This window comes from Strix uralensis, chromosome 1, assembly GCF_047716275.1.
Source record: "Strix uralensis isolate ZFMK-TIS-50842 chromosome 1, bStrUra1, whole genome shotgun sequence".
NCBI lineage: Eukaryota > Metazoa > Chordata > Aves > Strigiformes > Strigidae > Strix > Strix uralensis.
The window spans coordinates 33,671,287-33,691,057 of record NC_133972.1 but is presented as its reverse complement, the minus strand read 5'-3'; the positions used below and the strand labels follow the sequence as shown (position 1 = coordinate 33,691,057).

The 19,771-nt window shown below is 42.2% G+C and overlaps 1 protein-coding gene across 1 annotated transcript in view; it reads left to right on the top strand.

Moving 5' to 3' along the window:
* Nucleotides 1-16,706: 16,706 nt before the first annotated feature.
* Nucleotides 16,707-19,771, top strand: part of CREB5 (cAMP responsive element binding protein 5) — a 262,348-nt gene continuing 259,283 nt past the window's right edge. Inside the window, exons 1-2 of the mRNA XM_074861958.1 lie at nucleotides 16,707-16,874; nucleotides 18,227-18,313. The gene's annotated coding sequence lies outside the window, so the exon portion shown is untranslated. The remainder of the gene's footprint in view (nucleotides 16,875-18,226; nucleotides 18,314-19,771) is intronic.

Sequence of the window (19,771 nt, the reverse complement as noted above, 5' to 3'; positions counted from 1 at the left end):
CCAAGCCGGGCGGAGGAGGGCCGGGGTGGCCAGATGTGCCGGGGATACGGTGCGGAGCGGCGCGGAACGGCGCGGAGCGGCGGCAGCGGGTCCGGGCCCCTCTAGAGGGAGCCCTCCGACGGGGAATGGCCCGGGAGGCAGGGCAGAGCCCCGCGCACCGTTGCTCGGCTTTCCTCCCGACCTTTTAGGAACTCAACGTGGCCGAGCCCTGTGCTAAGCCTACCCCTACCTGAGACAGATATCGCTATGTGATTATGATCCTTTAGTTGCCAAGGAGCAGTCCTGCCGATGCATCCTAACCTTCCCAAAATTGGGGTTATCGACGTGACTTCACTTCTTTGCCGGAGTTTGATACTTGAGTACGTGCCACAAAAAGGCTGCTGGGAGAAGGCACTTGTGTGGAAATATTGACTTCAGTGCTAGAGCAGGTGGGTCATAGGTAGCATCAGCAAGGAAATACAATGGGGTATGTGCTGCAGCTCACACAACTTGCACATCTTGAGCATGAAATGTAAGGCGAAAGGTCAAGTGACTTTAATTACAATTGCAGGAGTACAATTGGCAGCCTGAGTGCCTTCCTGGGATCAGAAAATATGCTTGTATTGTTAGGGATGAGGGAAGAATATAGACAAATGTATTTAATAAGTTAGGTTTGGTTTTTTTTTTTTAAAAAAAAAAGTCTGCATACTGAGCAGGTTTTCATGCCTTTACAATTACTGTATTTAAATTACCAGATATATCTCTCTTTTCAGCAGACACTTTACTAAGTTTTCAAATAATATTTACTGATATTTAGTTTCTTTTAAACTAGTTACTGCAGAGCAATAACAAAATTTTAGGATAACTTCATTATAAAACAGAGACAAACTAGGTAGCTTACTCTCAGAAAAGCTGAAATAACTGAAGTACTGGGAGACAAGCAGCTTGTAAAAAATGTGCTAGTTAGAGCTTTGCAACATGGAAATAAACATGAAGTTTTATGTGCCTTTTCTATATTATTAGGTAGTATATTTTAAAACTCCAGTTTGCCCTGGAGTTGTGAAGAACATTAAATATGTTGCCAATTGGAAATATGACTGTTTACTTTGAGTGGCACCTGTAAATTCAAAATTAAACAGAAAATCAAACTGAAAAAAAAATTAATTAAATTGAAATAAGCCCGAGTTGAATAAGAGCAATATCTCACTCAAATGAAAAAGCGTAGGGCAAGAGCTTGTTTGCTGGAGACTTTTTGGCCTCCCTATATAGTTTTTAGTTCGACATTTCTAAATGGTATAAATACTTAGAAGTTCTGGGTATTTTCAGTTGCTATTGTTAGACAGAAAACAAGCTCCGGTTTCTTCAAACCTTATTTCATTGAATGTGTCTGAGTCATAGGAAAAGTCATTCCATCATGTCTAGAAACTGTTTTTATTCAGAGCACTTGTCAGGAAAGAAAATAAACAAGTATTAGTTCCTGCCACCATTCATTTCAGAACAGTTATAAGCAATATAATTAGGTCTCAGATTTTTTTTAAAAAAAAAGTCTGAATGAAAAGATATAAGATTATATGTGTCAGTTGCTGAGCATTTGGCATGAACAGCTTTTCCAACACTTGCTCTGGTTATTATAAGGTTTGAGTTGTAAATGACTGCATTCAGCAGCAAACCTGTCAGATTGGAGAGCTTTTCGTTAAATGTTTGATCTAGAAATTTTTAATCAGTGCACAAATAAAACAAATTATTAAAGCACTACATCAGCTGCAGTATATGTAATTGGGATGAACGGGGTGATGTAACGGGTGGGGAACAGCACAGGCATTCTTAACAGAAGGCCTGGAGCTACAGAACTTGTTACCACTGGAGATGAAACAGAGCCTGAGTCTTAACCTGTATCTTGAAAATGGTAAGATGCACCTATTAAAGACATTCCCAAATAACCTGGTGATAAATCATGTACATTGTACAGCCTTACTGGAGAAGCTGGGGAGGGATCGCCTTCTAGAATACCTTGTGTTTGTGAAATAATGTTGGGATGGAGCACGTGCAGAAGGCACAGCAGATTTTATTTATGAAAGGAAAAATAAGTGTATTATATTCTCAAGTTTTTACTGCTGTCCTCTGTCCTAGATGAAGGCAAATCTGTAAGATCTACTTTAGGAAGTTATCTAATGAAAACTATTTTGTGACTTCAGTACATTAATCAGGGGTAGTAGTTATAACTGTGCTGAAATCAATAGACCTACTCTGACTTCTGAGTTGAGGCGCTGAGACAAGTAGTATTAACATTTTATCTTAAAAACAGCAGTTCTTTTAGCTAGTCTGGTTAGTGAAATTTCTGAAAATGTCAGCGACAAGGTGTTGCAACTAGGTTAACAATTAAAAGGGGAGCTCATTTACATATACCAGATTAAAAACCAACAAACACCACATAACAATCAGACACAGTGTTACTCTGCACTTTCTAGCAGATTTTTTTGGGTGATTTTGTTTGACATTTATATCTAGGTTAAGATACTAAATTTCTCTCTTTTTTAAAAAATTTTTGTTTCCTGTCTTTGAAGAAAATAATTTAGGAAAGCTAATACAAAAGTGAGCAGTTACATTTTGCTTTGAAGGCTGCAATAAAGCTAACATTTCATGGCTGAAAAGTCTGCCTTATGTCACTCTATCAGTAGCTGAGAATGAGACTGTTGCCTGCAGGTTTTTTGCTTGAAGTTAGCAGCTGAGGTAGGCCAGTGAGTATTCCCATTGTCAAGCTCAGGGGTGAAATCCTACCTCCATCTGAATCACCAGAAATTTTACTGTTGTTTTCAGAGGAGCCAGAACTTCGCTTTAAAACATTAGATTTGGCAGCAGCAAGGGATGGCAGCAATCTGTGTAACACAGAGGTTACATGCCAACCAAACGCCTGTCACCTTCATGGTGGGCTGCTCATACAAACTTTTGCACGTTTTCATCTTGAATCCCAGATATGGCAGAGGTAGAGAAACTCAAGCTCTGCTTGTGATCCAGAGCCTGACAAACTCAGAAACAAAAGGAGGAGAAATATGCCTTGAAAATGCAGGATCTGTCAAGGTTAAACACAACCCTCATGACAAAAACTCAGTGCAACAGATCTGGCTCTTGGTCTCTAGACACATACGTTAGCTAATGCTCACCACACAGGAAGGCATCAAAGATAAAGTAAAGCAATTTTTAGTCAAAAATCTTTCAACTCCTAAACTTTAATTCTATTATAGCTGCCAGGCTTTGATGGTACCTCCTTGCAGGGTGTGGGACCTGGAGGTGTTGGAGCACTGGCCACGGGGACAGGAATGGTGGTGGGGGGCTATTTTTAGGTGTCTTTGGCAAATGTGCGTTGAGTGCTCTGTAGGATAAGGGGATTAAGAGGTTTTATTAATTGATTTAAGATGGAAGCTGGTTCAGCTATGGTGCCCTGGGCCACAGGCAGCCAGCCCCACATGCAGCTGCACAGCCTCAGTCAGCTCTGTGGCTCCCAGCCCTGACAGAGGTGCTGAGTCTCCCTCCTGCTGTTTCTTTCTGGACCACTATGGGGACAAAGAATGTGACGAATATAATTTTCCCTCCCTTTTAGTCTTTATTGCTGCCGCCATACCTTTAAAATAAAATGTTTCTTTCTTTTTTTTTTTCTTTTCATTTTTTTAATTTTATCCCTTGCCTTTTGAACAGCAATTTATATCCTGTGTGCCTTATCTCAGGTAAGATAAAAATAGTGGCTTTACTCCATCAGCATAATCAGTTGTGTTAATATCTCTGATTGTAGGCTTGGCTCAGAGTTTGCATTACCCCATATGGGCTGTGTCTGTGCAGGCACAGTCTATAGATACTTTTAAAAACTATCACAGTTTTTTTTTTAAAAAATCTGCATGATGAGATAGTAGTTTTTAAGAGCTGTTTTACAACAATTAAAGATGTTTCCTTCAGTTTACAACAGTCTTTAAAACTTATCTCAAATGGAACAACTTAGTGTATTTTGTCTCATTTCTATATTACTTTTTAAACACCCTCTAACAAACTACAAACTAGTGCTTATATACACTGAAAAAAGTTCCCAGTTACAGAGTGTGAAAAACTGTCATGTGTTTCTCCATATATGGTAAACAAAAATATAATTAGATGCTAGCATTTGCTGTCTTTGAAGAAGGATGACTTTGGTACAGCCAAGTATCTAATAATATCCCCATAAGCTCTGATCAGTTGTATTTCTTCTCTGATTCCCTGAAGATGTCCTCACATACTACATCTCATGGTTTGCCTGACTATTTTCTGCTCCACTTTCAAGCCCAATGCTTCCAGAAGAAATTAAACTCCTTAGGAAGTGCTTAGCTCCCTGTTCCAAAATTACTCTCATCCAGAGTCTTTCTCTTCTAGAAATATTTAACAGCAACAGATTTCTAGACAAACTTTCTCTTTGTAATTTCATTTCTGAGTCATTGACAGCCTTGGCATTTATCTGTGTGTATATTTTAGTAACTCACAGCACTTCTTCACCGTCTCCGATTGTCTTACTTGGTGTGTCCTGTATGTCCTCCCCAGTGGGGAAAAACTGGGATGTAAACACTGAGTCAGCAATTCATAGTAAAACTTGTATGAGCATCACCTAGTCTAGAGTTTCAGTGCAAGTCTTTCCCCCTTGCATTTCCAGCAGGCTTTTTGCCATCTCTTAGGGCTCTCCACAAACAAACTGATGTCTCAACCAGTTGCAATTGCCTTCTTTTGTTCTACTCTCCTGCACACAAATAACCTGTTACATTTCTGTATTTTCCCAGGTATTTTTGCTAAAGAAAACCATCGCTTTCACTGTCTGGCCATTTAATTTCCATTCCAACCCTGTGATCTTCACAGCACTCTTTATTTCATGCTACCTTGTGCTGAGTGTCATCAGATCTTCTGGCAAGAGTTGTGTCGGTTTTCTCTCCTGACATTAGCTATTTATCTTCACTACTAAAACAATACTTGGAACTGTTTAGAATTACAGCTTCAGAAAAACAAGTTCTCTCTTTTTCCACCTGTATTTCCTAAAGGCGTTTCTAGTCAACCTTGCTATAGTTGAATGATTTTTAGTGGTGCTGTTTGTTTAAAGGAGCTAGGTGATCCATCCTGGATATTTAAGTGCATTCATCTTTTCTAGCAGCAAAGACTATGAAAAGCTGGTTTATTTGCCATTCTGATTTCTCTTCAAGCTCCGGTATGTCCATTCCAGCTATACAAGTGGGGACGATGGGTACTCTTTGCTGGTTCATATGACAGTTATTCAGGTAAAATTTCCTTGAATTTAAGGTGGGCTTTTATTGAGCCAGAAGGTTGAGATTTCATTTCTATGCTTCCCTGTTACTTCATCCTGTAGAGCCCCCATCCACCCATGCTTCCTTGTAGTTTATTGATGGGGCCTTGAGAGACTTATGATGACAAATATACTGGGAATTTACTTTTATTGTTGCTCTTATGAATGAAACACATCACTTTCAAAAGAAGGAGTTAATTTACTGTATCATTCTGTATCAGGTAAGTCTGAACTGGAACTTCTTGTTTATTTACATAATATGTTAATTTGGTTGCTAACATTGCTATTAGCTAAAGTTCAGTTATGTCTGAATAAGTGTTATTTGTAATTTTGTGTAATATGTAAAAAAACCCCTCTACTTGGAGCTTTCATTGAATTTCATGTACATTGTATTTTAGAAACCCTTTTTAATTTGCTCATCTTGAATATTACATTGCAAATATAACTAACTGCAAATATAACTAACTGTCTTTGGAGCATACAGTGTGTTGCTTGATCTGTGAGAGGAGGGGACGGGAAGAGGAAATCAGGGTTCATGCCATGTACTGTGTTTGTTGTCCTACTTCTCGATTTTCTGTTGCTTTCATATGTCATTTCTTCTTTTTCATACTACTATGCTGAAGTTTGGAGACAAACTTAATGCATTGCAAAATAAAATACATGACTTGCAAATATTTATCTGTCTCATTTTCTTGCATTATCATCTAAGAGTAATGAACGTCTCTATTTCGGAAGTTAAGATATTTGAATGTTTCTCCTTTTCAATCAAAGAAAAAATGTGCAAAAGAAACTTGCAAAGTAACAAGCGAGACATTGAGAAAAGGATGAAGTTAAAAAGGATGTATTTTTTAATGTCAAGTATGGAACATGCTTTGAGAATCCAATCTGGAACTCACCTACGTACAAGTACGAGTTTTGTAAATGTTTTTCTAGGAGTAACTAGGAGAGGCATTAATGCCCGAGTCTCAAGTCTCAAAAATATTTGCAAACTCCTCCAAGTGTTTTGCTGTAATTTTTTTCCAATGTAGTCACTCACTGGACCCTGCTACATTTTAATGATTGATTACAGACGTAGGATGAAATGTTGGCCCCACTGAATCCATGGGAGTTTTCCTATTGACTTCAGTGAAGCCAGGATTTTACCCATGGATTTACAGCCACAAAATGCAACAAATGTGATTCTGTACTTCAGCTAAAATAAAACCTGTGATGCATTCTGTGTAACAAGAATGAAAGCAAAGCTATGCCCTTTCTAAAAATGGTTTTGTGCATCTATAAACTTTTGATTAAATAAATGTTTTTGCACCTGTTGCAGTAAAAGTAATAAAAAGTCAAACTGCTGTCGTTGTTTTGGTATGTGTATCTAATTTTATAATACATATGGCAGTAGCTCATCCTAAATTAAAAAATCAGAAGTTAAAGGTTTTTTTCATACACTAGTAATATAATCTCTATGTCACATGTGAAAGTACCATGTAATTTTTATAGTCATGATGTCAGCAGTATATTATGTAAGTTCTCAGTGGCAGATGAGGTTTAGTAGCGGAGACTGATTTTTGTTTTACTTAATGTGATTTTTAGTCATTTTCTTCTCAAAAAATGTATTTTAACCCTTGGGTCACTATGGATTTTTATTTCTTCCTGATAGGGCTGCTCTTTACATGTTTCTAAACCAAATCATACTAAAAAGGCATTATTAACTTTCTTTACTGGTGTTTGTACGAAATGCTGGAACTGCTGCATGGTAGCAAACACTTTACTCCTCCTGCTGCACTGTCACAATTATGAACTTTGCAATTACATGGCAACTTCTGGAGTTATTCCTTGTCATCTCCCTCTCAGCTTTTTGGCTAGAAAATAAGGCAGAAATTTGACTCTCCCTTCACAAAGCCTAACTAAGCAGACTATGCAGAGAACTTTAAGAGGGGTTATAAATCCACTGTGGGGAGGCTCCATTACAACCCCTCTGCAGCCCTCACCTGTGGGCTAGAAAATGAGCCCCTGACAGTCTACACCTTTACCCGTGATCAACATAACTTGAATTTCTGTGGGACATATTTGTTAGGGCAGTTTGTGTATTTCTCCTCGTCTCTTGGGTTTTTAAGCATATTGATGTAAGTAACAGTGTTGGTAGAAGCATTTGAAATAGAATACCTGCAGACTCTCATGCAAAATATTTTCTCCCCTTCTGTTTTGAGCAGCAAAAAACTCAAAGTGAGTCATATGAAGGTGTGAATGAACCATCTTTATAGCACATTTAAGGGAGGAAGAGCAACCTTTCTATCTCTGATGTTCTTCACATTCCCAAGAAGAGAACTGATAAGAGAGTCTGTAAAAAAATAGTTAATTGCACTTGTAATACTTGTAAGATCTTTTTGCCACATGACCCCACGATTTGAATGCATAAATACAGCTGTTATATTATTTCAGTCCATCAATAATCAGAGATGTGACCAAGTGAGTCAGATGAGAATTTGTAGAAGAATTTGCTTTTTTTCCTTCTTGCTTAAATAGGGTTTCTAAATTAGGCTCTCTGAAACATACAAAAATGTCATCTCTTTCACCTCTTATTTCTCATTCTGCTCCTAAGTCTGAAAAAACCCAACAACCCAGACAACAAAAAACAAATCCCGAAGCCCCATCAAACAGCAAAAATCTATATAAACCTCCATATGTGGAGCTATACTATACAAAAAATATGTATCAAATTACTCTTCCATATTCATGCACTAAAAATTAAATTATAACTAGGAGTATAACATAACAACAAGCATAACATTAAAAATGTCAAATTAAAAGAAGTCATGCAGGAGCTCTATGGGGGAATAATAATGTGAATTACTTTGCGACCTCATCCCAAAAAAGCATGAAATAATGGTGTCTGAGTATGGAGGCAACAAACTGTTCTTTGAATTGTTGTGGATATAGAAGGAAGTATAAAGGTTCTCTTTTCTATCTGTCTCCCTGGAATAGACCACATGGCAGACAGCTATGGTGAAGAGATCCTTCAGGTATCTGAGATCAGACCCACTCGGAGAACCATTGCGTACCCACTCGTGCACAAAAGGTGAACAGTTAAATGGCATTGCGTGTCAGAGCTGAGAGAACATGCATGCTCAGCACAGGCATCAAGAACAAATGTACACTGGGATCTGAAGGAGAGGAGGTTGGACAAACACTGTGTGCTTCCTGACGTACTGGGACACCTCATGAGAGGAGCAAGAGAAACAATGAAAAAAAGAGGAGAGGCAACCCTCCGTCTTGCAGTTCTGGGCCTTCTGTGCACCCTGGCTGTTCTCACCAGGTTGAGAAGGCCAGCACACACCTTTCTGCATGGATTAGCTTCCATCTGGGTCTTGTCTGCAGGAAGGACAATGCCTCTTCTTTCTCCTGCCCATTCTTTTTATATGGCACAAGCATAACCCATGGCTTCTCTTAAGTTTACCAAGAGTAAGGAGAAACATGGAATAAGACTGATTTGGGTAACTTGGGAAGAGCTAAAAGCCATCATTTTAAGCACTGATGTGCTCAATCAACACATCTTTAACACTGATTAAAAGCCTGCAGGTCTAGAGCGAGCCTCCTTCCACCAGCTTCTCAGCAGTAATGCACACCGGTTTTGTCCTGCAGACACTCAGCAGTTTAGTTCAGACAGAGGAGTTTGGCATTAAGTGATTTGATACTTCACAGGTAACCTTCCAGGAAATGGAAAAGAAACGGCAACATCTCTGGGCTGTGGCTTCTGCAGCACAGATGTGCCGAAAACATAGATAACTCCTGTTTGGCTCACCCAAATTCAAGTCACTTTGCCGATAAATGCTGTCAAAGGGAACATGAATCCCTTGTTAGATCCATTTTCAGCGTCACACAGTATCTGTAAGAGTGCCAGAGTCTAGAGTATCATTCAGAAAGAGGAGAGAATTAAGATTTCAATTGGTTGTTGTAAAAACCAGGAGGTACTACTAGACATGTTTATTTCCAGAAAACATGGAACTATGGCAATTAATACTGTTATGGGACCAAATATGCTCCCACGTAAATCCATACTATAGACATAGGTAGAAGAAACAGGACCCTTTAGCCTTCTCTTGCAAAACATTTTTTTGCATTGCACGTGCTCCTACTGAGACCTGGATCCCTTTATTTTATGCTTAAGACAGAGGAATGTCATTAAGTAAAGGTGAGACCATCAGATGAATGGTGAGGACATGTACTTAGAGCAAAGAAACACAGATATGACTTGCTTGGTATCCCACAGGACTGTTTCACATCCCTGTGATGTATCATCACACTTCCTTTCCTCTCCAGTCCACTGGAGAAATGACACGGTTGAACAGGAACATTGCTTACCGCTTATATTTCAGCTAATAGAAGGGTTTTTTAATGTTGACTACTACTTAACTTCTGCTTAACTCTACTTATTCTCCAACTTCTGTCTCAGCTTTAAGACTAATCTGGTACTTCTTAGTGAGCCCCTGAAACCATAGAGAGTGCTTGGTTCCTTTTGCTCATATCCCTTTCAGTCTGTAACTAAAATAAGTAGAGATGAGATCTGAACAGAGATGTAATAATTAAGGAATCAAATATTGCGTAAAACCACCAGATTTACATTTGTTCAGGATATCACTAGGATTATTATACATTAAATAGCATATCTTGTACCCCCTTTTAAAATGCATTTTACTCTCACCATGGATTAAAGCATTTGTTAAGATCTAGAAATCAATTTTTTCCCTTACCATTTTATTTCTAAGGCTTCACTTCTATATGACTAGTATAGATCTTTACTAAAGAGAAAAGAGTGCTGAATGACTTTTTTTTTTACTTTTTGTGGGTAGTTTCACATGATAAATGTGGAGAACTGAAGTTCTAGTAGCATGTAAGGAGGTGAATAAATTACTGTTCGATTAGACTAAAAGATATTGCTGAAAAGTACTTGTAACGAGATAATTGCAAGTGCCAAAGCTGAGAGTAACACTCAACGCTGGCAGCAGCTTAGTTAAACATGTGGTTAATGATGTTATAGGAAGAATGAGTATGTAAAATATTCAGCTGTGCCAGCAGTAAATATTAATTTTATGTGACAGCAATAGTGTCTTACTGAGACTGATATTTGACATACAAAACTCCTATAATTATTTTAATATCTTTACTTCCCAATGATTTTAATGATATGACAAAGATTTTAGGTGTTTGCTGAAACAGCACTACTGTCATTTACTATCAATCAAACAAAATGTCATTCTAACTCATTTCACTGCTAAGGTCTCAGTAGTTTTCATACCAATTAAGCTACTGCTGTGAAGAGTATGTTCTTCTGGGGTTTTATACTTAAAGAATAAAAATGACAAAGACCTATGTGGAAAACATGTATTAGAACTTAAAATACAGAAAAGTATTTAAGTGGAGATTTTGCTGTCAGAAGAATGCAGCTTTATAAAAGTCTGAGTATAAAAATAGAAAAGCAGCCTATGACTTCCTAGCTTTAAATTAGTTATGAAAAAACATTACAGATAAAACAGGTAGTGCCTCATGTAATTGATTGCTCAGTACTTTTCGTTATAAGTTTCTTCAATCACTTGAAAACATTGCCAAGTTTTGAACCATTCGGGATGGAGTTTTCCATGCCAGGTGCCTGCCCTAGGCAGGAGTATTTTGGAAAGCTGCTTCCAAAATTCAATCATTACAGAAACAATATTCCAGAAAGGTAAGTTTCCTTGCCTAACGTTATCCCATATCTCACAAGGGTTTTTTTTGCTGGGAACATATAGTGCTTTTGGAACAGGAGCCTGAAGTTCTGCAGAACGATCATCTTGCTGTCACCGGAGGTGCCTTTGATTAGGCTCTATGATTTGCCCAAATTTGTCCCCGTATAGAGCACATTCTCAAGTTACAGCTTGTCAGCTGAGCTGTGGTAACTGACTCTGCGTACACTCCTCGTTTGCTGAGTAGAATATGCTAATCTAAACCACCTTTATAGGAGTTCATATTAAAGAGCTGTTCTCCACAGTGGCAACACACAAGCAGGCATCAGCTCAGCCTGAAAGCAGCAACTTTGCAGGCAGGGGAGTTCTTCCTGTCCTAGCATCATGCCACGGGTTGCATCAAGAAAGAACTCAGCAATTACATTTTCTCAATGTCCCTTCTCTGCACAGTGTCCTCAGGCTGGAGGGACTGACACATTTTCTTCTCTGAACTACTGAACTACCAGGCACTGAAATGAACATAGAACAAAACAAAGCTGCACCTCTTCAGTGCTCCTTTTCACATCCCCATTCAGAGATCAGAGTGGTGGCCTTGGGATGGAGAGAAGGTTGGTAACAGGCAAGAGGAAAGTGGAAATAGAGAAGGAAAGAGCTGGAAAAGGGAGGAGAGCAACAGGACCTGAGGGTCACAAGTGAAGCAGAAGTTGGGCACGGGGAAAAGCAACAATATGTGATGCGTTGCAGCAGATTTAAACCCGAGAGGAACTGTTGACTCTATTCTGTACTCATTCCCCCCCTAGGACTACAGCTCATTTCAAGAGTCAAGAGTCTTCCCTCAGGACCTGAGACTCATTTCAGGAATCCAGCATCTCATCTCTGCTGTCAGCGAAAACCAGCGTAACCACTATCAAAGCATTTGTCACCACCCTCCCAGCAGCAGACACACACAAACCGCTGCTGCAAGCTGCCTGTCTCTTTAAGTGGTAAAGATCTGCCCAAGTAGGTACGTGGCACGTATAGTTACTGATCTGACTAATGTGGCAGTCCTGTTCATCTTGCCTGTAGGATGTTTTTTTGCACGACACTCCGGACAGGATAGAAGGACATGCAGAATATTCAAGTCAGGAATTTAAAAAAAATGTATTAAATTAAAGCACAGTGCATACCCTAAGTGGGTCCACTTGTTTACTCATTATAATCTCTGTACAAGTCACATGGGGTCTACAATACTATTCATAAGAAAGCATCACCACTAGACTGATAACATAAAACTATGGCTAATACTTCACCTAGCATTTTGTTTGCTTCTGTCTGTGTCAAATTTGCCATAACTGATTCTTACTATACAGATAGCTGGGGGATTTGGGCCCTGTTATCCTTCACTGGCATCTGAACTCTTCATTACCAGTTCCAGTTTGGTCTCATTGAGAAACCTGGAGGAAAAATGGTTGCGCCTACCCTGGGAAAACCCATTGATCAACCACAGTTTCAGCTGTGTGTCTGTAAGAAGTGTGAGTACATAAATTGTATGATGAAATCTCAATGAGAGATGCAGAGCTGCTTCCCACACTTAAATCTTTTTGTCATGGCCTTAAAAAGCTGCAGAGTTTCTGTATGTTAAAACCCTTCCTGTGTGACAGAAGTGACTGCAATTATTAGTGTAGTCATCTCTGTAGTTTATAATTTCAGGACGTTTCGAGGTAAGGCACTTTGCACTCGGTATGCAATTTCCAAGGATATACCTGACAAAATGTAGGCTTACAGTGACAGCATCACTGAGCCTTATCCTAAGTAGTTAAATGAGTTCAAAACCTATCATCAGTCATTGATAGGATCCGCTTCTATCTGCTTAAATCCTGCATAAAGTGCCAGTGAATTGTTAAAAGCTGAGGACGACTATTAGCCTAATACAGGCCTGTGAAAGAATGGTATTATTGGGAGTAAAGTGCTGTATTATTGCCATTTGTAAAGTAGTTCCTGATTTTTGGCAGTACATGTTATATTACGCTCTCAGCTGAGTATCAGAGAAAAAACAAACTGAGCAGTACATCGCAGGTTCTTAGATCCTGCCTGGAAACACTGAGGTTTCCTCACGAGTCATCCCAGGCTTAGGTGCTAAAACACTGCATCGAAATTAAGTCATACCTCCTGGCATGAATCAGCAGCTAAATCCAGTTAATTATCACATGTATCTTTGATAAGAATACCTCCTGGATAACTACAATGTGGATAGTTAAGTGCTAGAGGCACTGCTGAGGAGCGGTAGGCTGAGAGTGGGGAAGTGTTCTTAACACAAGAAAACCCAGAAAAGGAGGCACGGAACGTGGGTGGAACATTAAACTCGTCCCTGGTCGTCGTCCCGGACAATGACACAGGCACCCTGTCAACTAGACGCAGAACGTTAAGCGCTGAAAAAGCAGCTAAATGCCTCACTGTATCAGTTAAGATTTTTTATTACTGTGCTGCCCCAGCACCCCTGGGTCCGCCCTGGCACCCGAGCCCTGCCGGGAGGGCAGGCGGGGACCGGGCACCCTCGCAGGGCTGCAGCTCGGCTCAGAGGTTTCCCTCCCTTCTCGGAATTTGCGTAAACCCCCCCCCCCCAACCCCAAAAGAGAGAGTTCGGGGCTGCAGGAGCTCCCAGCCGAGCGCGGGGGCAGCCCCCCGGCTCGCCGCGCCGGGAGGACCGGGCTCCCCCCGGCCCGCAGCACCGCCCCAAGCGGCCGGGGGACGGCGGCTGGCAGCCCCCGCACGACCCCCTCCCCGCCCGGGCCGGGCGGACACACAGCCGAGTTCCGGAGCCCTCTCCCGTCGGGCTGACACGGCCCCGATCCGCGCCGCCGGCCGAGCCCCCTCCGGGCGGTGGCGGTGCCGGTGCCGGTGCCGGTGCCGGTGGCGGTGCCGGTGCCCCCGGCGCGGGGGGCGGGACATTGTTTCCAGGCTGACTCACCCCCGCTCCGCCCCCGGGCCCGCGCCGCCGGGGGAGGGGCCGAACGAGGACACGCCCCAGCCCCGCGTGCCCGGCCACCCCCCCCGCCCCCCTCCTTCACTCCCCCCCCGCCCGGCACGGACCGCAATGATTTAGAAGTTCAGGAATCCCACGTGACGTCACGGAGGGTGATGTAATGCTTCTCTAAATAGAACGTATTGTAACCGTCCCTCAGTCCAACGTGGTTCCTCCGGCCGCGCTGCCGGTCCCGTCCCCGCCGCGCCGCGCCGGGCGGTAAGTTCCTAAAAATACGGGGCTGCCCCGGGCAGGCGCCCGGCGCGGCGCGCAGCGCACCCCGCCGCACGGCGCGGAGCGGTGCGGGGCAGTGGCGCCGGGGGGAGCGGCCGGGGAAGGGGCTCTGCCCTCCGCTACAGCGCGGCCGCTCCGAAAGCGGGAGCGACGGTCCTCGCCGCGCCGCTGCCGCTGCCGGGCGCGGGGGTGCCGCCGCCGCCCCCCCGTCCCCCCTGTCCCCCTCCGCCGGTGCCCCGCCGAGGCGGCGGGGGGAGAGGGGGCGTGAGCGACCCCCGCGTCCCGCGGAGCGTTGGGCAGGGCAGGGCAGGGGGGCCGGGGGCGCGGGGCAGCCGGGCTCCCCGCCCGCACCCCGAGGAGTTGGGGAAGTCTCAGCGCGCCGCTCCCCGGGATGGGGATGGGGCGGCTGCCGCGGGGCGCCGGCAGCACCCCGCTGCGCGCTGCCCCTCCCGGCGGAGGGGCCGCGGGCTCCCCGCGCCCCACGGCGGGCTGGACGGCTCCTCGCCTCTGCGTGCCCCGGCGGTGACAGCTCGGCTGCGCGCCGCCCCGCCGCCCCCTCGCCCCGCCGCCCCTAAACTTCTGGACAAGTTTCGCGGCGGCGCCCGGGCGCCCCACCGAGCCGGGACCCGGCGGCGGGGGGCGCGGAGCGGTGCGCGGCCGCCGTCCGTGAGACCCCCACGGGTCCCGGGCTGCTCCTGGCCCCCACGTCACGCTGCGGGCCGGTGCGGGGCCGAGGCGCCGTTTGTGATGCCGTCGGGTGCGGGGCGGGGGGGGGAGTGCCGACAGGGTCCCCGCTCTGCAGCCCCCCGCTCCCTTTGCAGCCCCGCTGCTCCGCTCATCGCCCCCCTCCCCAGCTCCGCGCCCCCCCGCCACTGTCCTCTCTTACAGGGGTCTCTCTCCCCAGCGAAGTTTTCAGGACGGTAAGAGCTTCGGGAGTGTAAAGGGAATACTTGCTAAACTCTGCCTCCTCTATTATTTATGTCCAAGCATGGTGAGTGATCCTTCATCTCCAGGGCTTAATACAAGCTTTACAGTCGGAGAGAGAGAGAGGTCGTGCAAAGATGGGGTAGGAATAAAGGAAAATGAAATGTCCATATGCTTGGGTTTTTTTTTTGTTTCATCCAGAACGATATTAGGAGTATCTTAAGCAGCAAGATTAGAAGATTTCCATATATTATCAGTAAGAAACAGCGCTTAGCCAGACAAAATTAAAGCTTGAACGGAAGCGTAATAATTACTGCGAAGCATCTTGCTTGGGCTTTCCTTGAGACCGTGCGGTTTTCAGAGATACGCTCACCCGCTGGCTTGCGCCAGGCTTCCCTTGTCTGGCCATTTGGACAAGCAGCAGTGCGTCAACTAACAGTGGTGGAGGAAAACTTTCTTGTAAGACACTGTCATGCAGAAATAATCCAGAAACCAGACTGAAAGAAAATTGAGAGGTGGAAGGTGAGAGACAAATGCAAAAATGTAGTGTAGTTTGTGGGGATTTTGCTGAAGGAGGTACACTTTCGTAAGGGTATGGTTTATTTTCAGTAGAAAAGTGTACAGTGTTGAAAGGCTCTGCTCGGTAATTTGTAACTTTCATGTGGTGAATGAGGTTGTCGGTATCAAAAGCTGGAAATTATAAAAAAATGGCCAGAATCCTTATTTGTGTGACTCCTTAATCCTGAGGGGAGCTGTACAGGTCGCAAAGCACTAGGGAAAAGTGTGATTAATGATCAGTGATTAGTGATAAGTGATTAGTGGTTTTATTCAAACTGTTACCTCTGACCAGAAGCACACATCAGAGGATTAACAGGCTCTTTAGATAAATGCTCATTAGTGGAAGGGGGAAAGCAAAGATAATAGGCATGCACACAGGGACAACTTTCTAGGAAAATCATTCCTGTCTCTGGCATAATAAGCTCTATTAGCAGAAAGGCTCTTTAATTTAAAAGTTGCTTTTATCTTGTAAATCAAAGATAGATGTAGAAGTTCGCTGTGCTATTATAGCCTAAATTTTCCCATATCCACTAGATGTGGATTATCTCAGTAGTGATATTTTATTTAAGAAAACCCCAACCAAACCCACAATTGAATCTTTAAGAGACTGAACATTCCCAAGTGCTAAAGCCCTGCATCCCGAGGCATCCGCTCCCAAGAGGCAGAGCAGAGCCTGCTGGCAGCTAACTAGATGGCGCAGTCCTGTTCGCCGCGAGTATATAGTCCTGGGTTATGAACTTAGCAAGTAGCAGCTTGCTAGGTGTCCTTCAACACTTACAACAAAGTTGATTCTGTGCTGGGCTGGAGGCTAGACAGTGCTAAGAGTTTGTAGTCACATTTTCCACGTCAGTTAATCTAGTGAGTTAAAGGCTACTGGAAAAATTAGTCTCATTTACTGAAAGAAACTGTGAGAGAAAAGAGGAGAGAGGGGCACATAGCTACAACCTGGGATGTAACTCTTGACTGAACTGTTTTATACCGCTTTAATGAAGTACAGTTCTGATGGCCTTAATTACTGAAACCTAAAAGCTCTCAGGAGTTTTTCCCCCAGCTATCACTGGCAAAGTGAGGTGTTTGTTTTTTTTAAAAGTCACTAAAAAGAAAGAACAGTTGACGTGGTGGTTGAACAAAACAACTTGGACCTGACTGTACTCTACAGATAATGGTAAGGAGTCTATTTTTTATGATAACTAACCAGGGATTTCTCACTGCTCTTTATCATGCATGGGTTGTGAAGACTACTGTCCACAGGCTTGGGGATGTTTCTGCTGTCCCGTTAGCTTACAAGGGATTTATGTTTGCATCTGTGGAGATCATCAAAGTTCCAAAACTTTAAATGAAACACTTGAGGGAAACAGGAAATAGAAATAATGAACTTATGGCATGAAAAAGAAACTGCTGTAGTCTCCTATTTTCACATCTTTGATTGGAGACTGTTAGGGGTAGTCAGGCTAATGCTTAAAATCCCAAAGTTTTGTAATAGCATATAAAAAAGGCAATAAGCTCTGTCTGCTGCTCTTGAATACTGGATGGCACTCTTCCAGGAGTTAAAATGGCAATATTTTTAAAAGTTTACACATTTAGAACAAGCAGAACCCTTTCCCCTTCACCAAAATACCCATTTATAGTTCAGCTTCAATTTATAAAACTCTACCTCTGCTAATTTAACCCGGGGAATGTAAAGGGAAGCAAACCATGTATATAGATTAAAAGAAAAGATAGAAACAAGATTGTACATGTCATTTTATTTATATCACCATTTAGTAAAACAACTTTCAGAGATAAAGAGTAATAGGTGCTTTTTTAATTTGACGTTCACTTCCTCACTTTTAGAATCTAAAATACGCCGCAATCGCTTACACTTATCCTGTGCACTGCAGAGGAGTCTTCTGTAAAAGATTGTTTCAGAGTTCACTCTGGAGTTGATAAGAGAGAGGCAATCTCACAGTGCCTTCAGAAGGCAGCTTTTACGTATTAAACCTTTCAGTTTTGTGTGGGCAGAATCTCTGTGAGCTCACTAAGTCTTGCAGAATGATTTGAAACTTGGTTATTAACATGTCTGCTCATGGCCCCCTTTTAAAACCCGTTTCTGTGCCCCTAATCAAGGCACGAGGATCTTAAATATTAGAAGAGTTCTTGCAAGGTTGTTGTTGCTTTTAAAACAATTTATTTAGTCAAAGACTTTTCCTCTAATCTTTGCCATACTGTGTCTCTAATTTCTGCCGTTAGTTAACTTTCTGGATTTTCTGTGAACCTGTTGCTTTGAGGACGTATACCTATGTTTATGTATTATTAGCTGTCTTTCAAGCTTAATTTTAATTGCAGTGACCATCTCTCCTATAAACCCTTTATTATGAGAAAATTATTTCTGCACAAGATTTTGGAATGAAAGAAGAGCAAAACTGTTTCTACCTACAACATTTTTTATTATTAAGGACCGTATGATTTATTATTGGAATAAAATACTAATTTTTCTCAAGGCTCACAGATACTGATTTTTCTTGTAACTCGTTACAGGAAAACTCTACTCAGTAGACGCAGTTGCTGGAAACACGGATACCTGTATAAAGCAACAGGTCTTTTGGTTCTGCTTCATAGGTCCAGGTGATTCTTTTGCTTTGATTTGGTTATCTCATACTAACCAAATTAATAGGTAGACATACATAATTAAAATAGATTATTTGGCTTAATCTTTCATTTACAAACTCTCATTGCGATGAATACATAGGAGTTATAGTGGAAATACTTAAAATGCTTTGAGATTCTGTCAGTCGTACTAATGCCAGGGCTGATCAGACAGCTTGGTAGGTCATTGCCACTCTGTAGTATCTCAAAGCAATTTCTGTTGATTTGTCCTCTCCCTCTCTCCATGCTGCATGAGATTGAACCCCTGAAAAAAAAACCCCTGATTTCTAGGTAAATGATGTATTTTGCCCTGCGAATTATAATGCTCTGGGGCTTTTAGGGCTCTGGCTCTAAAAACTATTTTTAGGGCTTTTGCATTTTTCTGCCTCCAGAAATGATCCAAGTTGTTCACAAATTTAAAGCAACAGTTTGGGATAAGAACTATGAAAACACTTTTTTCTCTTACCAAAACTTACATTACTATGCTAATTTACAATTTTTAAGGTGTAGTATTCTCTGACACAGACAAAACAATGATCTCAGACAGTATCTTATCATGCTGTATTTGAACATTAGCCGCATTACAGCAGTAAGTGCAGAAATCAGTTTTTGTAGACTTGACATGTAAAAACAAAGTGCTGTTATGGAAATACTTTTTTTTTTTTTTGCTATGCGTATAAACAAAGAAATTATTCAAATTGTCTTGTGTGTATAACAAGCACAACATAACATACATAAAATAATTATTTCAGTGATGCAGTGAAAAGACTTGTTGAAGCAGATAAGCTGTTGTGTCTTGTAACATCCAAGGAGCTGTTCTGTTGGTTTGTGCACTGATTGTTTGCTCCTATTATGGCTCAGGTTGAAGGGGAAACCCTGACACTTTAAAATAATAGTATGTCTACTATTTTTCACTAAGGCATTATTTTACTCTGTAATTAAAAATATTGAGAGTCAGCATTTTTTTTACTAGCTATCACAGGGGAAATGCAGCTGTTATTTGCCCTTAGAGAGTTTAGAAAGGGTTGGTTGCACTGGTTTGTAGGTTTCTAGATGGTGATATCAAATGCTATTTTATAAACACGAAGAGATTTTCCAAGGATTTTGCTGAAGGCTGTAGGATTTTCAAAGTAAAACATTGAAAGCTTACAACAATTTCCTTAGCTTAAAAGATGTTTTGCTTTTGGTTTTTGTTTCCGTCTTACATTTTTTTGAGAATTTGTTCGAGAAGTCAGTCCTGCGCACAACTTCAAAATAAATGCCTCGAAACATTGTCATCAGCAGTGTTTGTCTAGGTGTGTGGTTTTAATAATCTTGTCCTTTGAGACAGCTCATGTCACTGTCTTGACACCCTTCCATGTAAGGTGATTTGAAGGTGTGGGGTGCAGCCCTGCTTGGCCAGAGTGCTCGGCTCAGCGGGTGATTAAAAAGGGCAGC